Source organism: Antechinus flavipes, chromosome 5 (assembly GCF_016432865.1).
Source record: "Antechinus flavipes isolate AdamAnt ecotype Samford, QLD, Australia chromosome 5, AdamAnt_v2, whole genome shotgun sequence".
In the NCBI taxonomy this organism is placed as follows: domain Eukaryota; kingdom Metazoa; phylum Chordata; class Mammalia; order Dasyuromorphia; family Dasyuridae; genus Antechinus; species Antechinus flavipes.
The window spans coordinates 292,611,244-292,618,119 of record NC_067402.1 but is presented as its reverse complement, the minus strand read 5'-3'; positions in this window follow the sequence as shown (position 1 = coordinate 292,618,119).

Genomic DNA, 6,876 nt, shown 5'->3' with positions numbered 1-6,876 from the left:
GGGGTGTCTCACTGGCTAGTGAGAATTGGGGGTACGGAAACAGGTTCCTGCTGCAACTCCCTCTAGTTCCTAAAATTAACTTTAATTGATTTAAATGCTAAATTTCCAATTAGAGCATCAGCTTCTTGAGGGCAGGGGCCATTCCCGTGTGTCCGTATCCTTTGAACCCTGCAAATGGTAGCTGTTTAATGAATGCTTGCCCATCCACTGGAGGCAACAACCGCAACACAAAGTCTTCTCTGAGGAGGCCATCTGAGGCTGGGGGCCGGCTTTGTTGGCTCAGTCACCCAAGGAGGATGTATTAAGGTAAGTGGATAGAGCACTGGCCCTGAGTTCAAATCCAGTCCCAGACACTTATGAGCTGGGGGATTCTGGGCAAGTCACTTAGCCCCGATTGCCTCAAAAAGGTCAAGGCAGGCTTCTTTATAGGTCTAGAATATATATTCAATATTTTGTTAGTTTTGCTAATCCGCTTCTCTCGTCTTGTAGCCTTTATAGTCAAGGGAGAAGGGAGGGATATATTTTGAAATAAAGTTAAGATAAAATGTAATGTTTTTTTTAAGAGTTAAGGGAAGGGGGCAGCTAAATGGTGCAGAGGATAAAGGCTTGGCCCTGGAGTCAGGAGGACCTGAGTTCAAATCTGATCTCAGACACTTCCTACCTGTGGGACTGGTTTTATCACTTAACCCAAATTGCCTCAAGTGGGGAAAAGTTAAGGGAATGGGGCAGCTACACAGGGGATAGAGTCCTGGCCCTGGAGTCAGGAGCTTCGGCCCTTAATCTGTAATAGCTGTATGACCTTGGGCACCTATTGCTTCAACCCCATCCCCTCAAAAAAAAAATCAAGGGAAGGAGTGCTACATTTTGGAAAGAACTGGAACCAAAGAACAGGGCTTTCTGTTTTCTTGAGAATGGCTAGATCACCCAGGGCCCTGCCTGCACTAGCTCTGGGGTCCTGTGTGTAGAAAGAGAGGGCTGTGGATACTGGATTACAGAGGGATGGTCTGGGAGTGCCAAGAAAGGGAAGCAGATGGGACGGGAGCCAGTTGGGATCAGCTGAGAATGAGACATCTCTCCCTTGAGCTGGGGTGAGCAGTTTGCTGGCTCAGGGGAATCCCATCACTCCTACGTGCCGGTGTTGGGCAGGATGGGGGTAGGAGCTTTTGTGGACAGGATGAATCAGAAATGACCCGCTTGGAGCTCAGAGACCAGGGTCCCGGCAGACCACTCGGAACTGGTTCTCGGGATGGCCGGCAGGCGCCATGTTGGACGAGCATTGGCTGGAAGAGATGGGGAGCCATGAAGAAAGGTTTGGAGGTGTTAGAATTGTGTTCCCATAATTCAAGGGTTGTCACAGGGAAAGGAGATGATTTGCCTTGTTCAGCTTCAGAGCTGGGAACAATGGAATATGGGCCTGATTTCGCAACAAGAGCTGTTCCTGAGCCGCCGTGAATGGTAGTGACCTCCCCGTCACCATCACGGGAGATCTCAAGCTGAGATTGAATGATCACTTTGAGGATGTTGCAGAGGATCCTGCCCAGGGTCTGGGCCGGACCAGAACCCTCTGGGACTGTTTTCTGCTTGAAGAGCCAGTGACACTGTGTTCTTGCATTCAGCCGGGGTGGGGGTGGGGGGTCCAATGTGCCTATTAGATCAGTGCCACTCCCTTGTCCTTTCCCATGAATATTTGGACTGGGGGAGGAGAGTAAAGAGGAAGTGACAAGAAGGCACCAGACAGAAATAGGCCCTTAGGCTTGTTTCTAAATTGGGGGTGGGGTGGGAGGGTGGATGGCATCGGAGGGAGATGGAAGGGGTGGGCATCGGAGTGTAGGGGTGCCCATTCATGTCTGGCAGCCTATTCATAAAAACTCAGTGCAGGTATTATTTCTGCCATTTGCAAATGAAACCGAGGCTCTGTCCAAAGTCAAAGGTAGACTCTGACTCCTAGTCTGATGGCTCTAGGCCCACTGCATCCCACTAGACCAGTTCCAGTCCACCCTCCCTGCCTGGGTCTGCAGCTTGAGCTGTCCAGGAGAAAAGATCTGACAATTCTTTTACACTAAGGTGATGTGGACTTAGGCGCCGGTGGTGCTACTGGCAGGACTTGGGCAGATAGGGCCTAAGGGAGGGAGTCTTCCCAATGCTGCCCCCACCCCACTAAAGGCAGCCCCGATCTCTGTCCCTGGGACTCCTTGTACCTCCCTGTTTCTCCTCCAGGGCAGAAACTCGGGCTCTCTGTATCTTCAACTGATTTGCTAAAAAGTCAGGCAAAAATGCTTGTGGGCCTGAGGAAGCAGGGTTCAGCCTGAGGCAGAAGTTCAAACTTTTGGGGCCTCAAACCCTGATGGCTGCTGGGGGTGATCTTTCACCTCAGTGCTTAGGAACAAACCACGAAGAGTCCTGGGGCTGCGATGGGGGTTGGTGAGCAATATGTGGAGAGGTGTTCGATACACAAGTATGGTGTGAACCTCAGAGGAAGTAGGGCAGGAGCGTTCCGAAATGGCAGAAGCAGCAGCCTGGGGACTCCCTCACAGCCTGGGGTGTTGGGGCCCGAGGAGTTACCCCCAATGCTGGTGAAGGTGGTCGGGGTGCAGTGTCTCCCAGTAGGAGCCACTAAAAGATAGGGCTGAAAGATAGGATTGGGGGCAAAGGTGGGCCAAGGAGCTGCAAAGTCCCCAGAGAGCACAATCCAAGGGAAAGGCAGAGCAGGCTAGGGAAGGAAAAGGCTGAGAGATTGGGCAGCAGAGGAAAAAGGGTTAGAGGAAAGCATTTCTGCTGCAGAGGAGGCTCCCCAGTCCAGCTCCAGCCTCCGACCGATCCCCACTGATACCCTTGTTCCTTGTAGGATATTGGATTTAGAGCTGGAAGGAACTCGAGTGGCCACCAAGTCCAAATCTTCCATTTTACAGATAAGAAACTGAGGCAAAAGGATTAAACTCATCCAGAGTCCCCAGCTCACAAGTGTCTGAGGTAAGATTTGAATATAGGTTTTCTTGGCTCCAAGTACTTATCTATCTACTCTGCCATGCTGCTTCCAGGGGGTGGTCGGGAAACAGCCCCATCTATTCCTCCTCCTGGGTTTCATGGCGGAACCCAGGGCCCAGAGGTTGCTAAGTGGGAAGAAGATAGGAAAAGTCGGCTTTCCTGGCCTCATCCCACCACCTGCAGGCCAGTTTGGAAATTGCAGCCCACTTGGGGGCTTCTCAAAAGCTTTGGTCGGGGGCCCTGCCTTCTCCCAGGGGCCTGTTCCCCAGGATGAAACCCATGTGAGCTCACAGCAGCAGAGCTGGGCGGGCTGGGGACCAAGGAACCCGCACCCTGCCCGCCTGGGCTGCAGCCTCTGGCAACCCACCGCCTTTGTGCTTGCTCTCTCATTCACAGTGGGGTCCCGAACCCCTTAAAAGCCAAAGTCACTCAGCTTTCCTTTGACCCAGGGAGGCTGCTCCTGGGCCCGCCTCCCAAGGAGTTGGAAAAAACAAGGAGAAAGATGCTCGAGCACACAATATTTACAGCCGCTCGTTTCTGCTGTAACAACTGGGAACGAGGGGGGCTGCCCATCCACTGGGGAATGGCTAAACAAATTACGGCAAGTGGATGTAATGGGATATTATTATGCCATTAGAAATGAAAAAGAGGCTCGGAGGAAAGTGGATTTCCACAAACTGAGGCAGAGTGAAGAGGCAGAGAGAGCTACAGGGAAAAACAGCGAGAAACCCACACAACCTCACACACTGCGATCGATGATCCCAGAGACCCCGAGACTGAGCACATGAACCCTCTCCTCCTCTCAGAGACAGGATGGACCAAAATGCAGGCAGACACATTTCTGGCCCCGCTCTGGGGAGGGCTTTGTACGTGAAGACAGATTTCGGTGAGGTTTTTTTCTCTTTAAACTGAATGCATGTATTAAAATTCCCAATCCCTCTATTCTTGTCCACCTGCATTTTGGATTTCCTTCACAGGCTAATTGTGCACTATTTCAGAGTCCGATTCTTTTTGTGCAGCAAAATAACTGTTTGGACATGTATACATATATTGTATTTAACTTACACTTTAACATATTTAACATGTATTGGTCAACCTGCCATCTGGGGGAGGGGGGGAAAAGTTGGAACAAAAGATTTGACTGAAAAATTACCCATGCGTATAACTTGTAAATAAAAAGCTGTAATAAAAAATAAAATAAAAATTAATGCATGTTTAACATATATTGGATTGCTTGCCATCTAGGGGAGGGGATGGGGGAAGGAGAAAATCTGAAACACAAGGCTATGCAAGGGTCAGTGTTGAAAAATTATCCGTGTGTGTGTTTTGAAAATAAAAAGCTTTTTAAAAAATTGTTTAATGGAGAGGAGAGCTATGAGAGGGCCAGAAACAGATGCTTATTACTCGGGGGAACGGAGAGAAAGGGAGAGGAGGCAGACAGGCAGAGGAATGACCTGATCAGCCCGCTCAGTCTCAGTCACCACGTGAGGATGCTCAGATGCTCAGATGGTCTGTGCGCTCCTCCTTGGGGACCGTCCCGGGCAGGAAGTCTTCCTTCGCATCCTCGGACCGCACACAGCAGGCACTTAATATTTATCACCTGACGGATTACTCATCCCCACAAATCACGAAGCAGCCACGCTGACCTATTTACTCTCCTCACACGGCCTTCCGTTTCCGCCGGGCATGTGCCCATCGCCCCCAGCTTCCCTCAGAATCTCCCGCGGGCAGCCTTCCTCGCCAAGGCTCCCTAGTGGGGCGCACGTGTTCATTTCCAGCTGTGGCTCACTTGGGGTTTGTCTTTTTGCAGATGAGGAGACTGAGGCAGCGTGACTTGCTCAGGGTCACCCGTGCTGTTGCAATTTCCTTCTCCAGATCATTTTACAGATGACACTGCCCAGGGTCCCACGGCCAGTAAGCATCTGCAGCCCCCTTGGAACTCCTCAGCCTCCTGCCTCCAGGTCTGGGGCTCTGTGCACTAGGGTGCCCCCTAGCTGCCCCTACTATATATACACACATGGCGCCACCTAGCGGCCCATATGTAAATACCAGGTCATATGGTGCTCCCTAACTGCCCTTATTTATATTCACGGCATGCCCCCTACCTGCCTATATATAAACACAGGGGGGCATGGTGTCCCCTAGTGGCCAACATGCATACATGGCACCCTCAGATGCCCATACATACACACGGCGCCCCCAGCTGCCCATATATGAGGGTGCCTCCTAACTGCCTATACATACATGGCGCCCCCTAGCTGCCTATATATACAGGGTGACATGTGCCCCCAAGCTGCCTATACACATACATGGCGCCCCCAAGCTGCCTATAGATACACATATGGTGCCCCCTAGCTGCCCATATATACTTTCATGTCTTTGGCATATAGTGCTTAATAAATGCTTAAGACTTGGGACCAGGAAACGTGACTGTGGACTTTGAGAAGTTTGAGAAGGGCGGTCACTGTGGCTAGAAACTGGAAAATGAATGGATGCCCATCAATTGGAGAATGGCTGGGTAAATTGTGGTATATGAATGTTATGGAATATTATTGCTCTGTAAGGAATGACCAGCAGGATGAATACAGAGAGGACTGGCGAGACCTACATGGACTGATGCTAAGTGAGATGAGCAGAAACAGGAGATCATTATACACTTCGACAACGATATTGTATGAGGATATATTTTGATGGAAGTGGATTTCTCTGACAAAGAGACTTAACTGAGTTTCATTGGAGAAATGATGGACAGAAACAGCTACACCCAAAGAAGGAATACTGGGAAATGAATGTGAACTATTTGCATTTTTGATTTTCTTCCCGAGTTATTTTTACCAATATGTATTGTATCTAGGATATACTGCAACATATTTAACATATATAGGACTGCTTGCCATCTTGGGGGGGGGGAGGAGGGAGGGAGGAGAAAAAACGAAACATAAGTGATTGCAAGGGATAATGTCGTGTAAAAATTATCCTGGCATGGATTCTGTCAATACAAAGTTATTATTAAATAAAATAAAAAAAATATTAAAAAAAAATAAAAAAAATAATAAAATAAAAAAACCAAAAAAAAAAAAAAAAAAGAGAAGGGCGGCCACTGAAAAGGGCAGAATTAAAAGAAATGAGTGGGAGGCTGGCTGCCCCTGCCCAGGAGCCTTTCACAGTGAGCCCTCACATGCCTGGAGGAGACTTGTGGGGGTCCTCTGAAACTCAGCCTCCTGACTCCTTTTCTACAAGTGGCCCTCGGGGTGCAACATGCCCAGCTGCTCTACCCCTCTTAAAGCATGGGATCCAGGACCCGAAACCTGGTGGAGTGCCCAGAAGGGACCACTGTGTCACGCCGGCCACTCTCCAGACACTGCTGCCTCAGCTGGGCCAGCCCCACCTTTTTCCCAAGACCTGGCTGACTCCCCCCACCTTCTTCATCTAGTCACATTTTATCTTGTGCCATTTCACCTCCTTGGGTCTTTTGGGACTTCAAACCTCCCGGGCCTTCACTGCTCATGCTTTTCAGAGCTGGCCAGCCTTGATGCACCCTAATCCCCCATAATTTTGTGAGCCTTTGGGGAGACCACCATTGGGTTTCTGGATCTCCTGAATAAGTTACGTGTGAATTCCCCTGTCATCAGCCCACTTTGGGGCATGCTGCTGGCTCCTCACTGGGGGACTTGCTTGGCCCTTACAAGTGAGCACAGAGCACTTTTTAGACTTCAGGCAGTGGCCCCCCCAAGGACACAGAGCATCCATGAGTCGGCACTGGAACGGGAAGAAACACTGCCAGCTCTGAGTACAGAGAAGGCAGGAGAGGGGAGTCCAGGCCAGCAGGCCTTGTGTTGGCATGGCCCCAAAGGGAAGCCCGAGCTCCCGAGCCTCTCCCATCACTGGTAT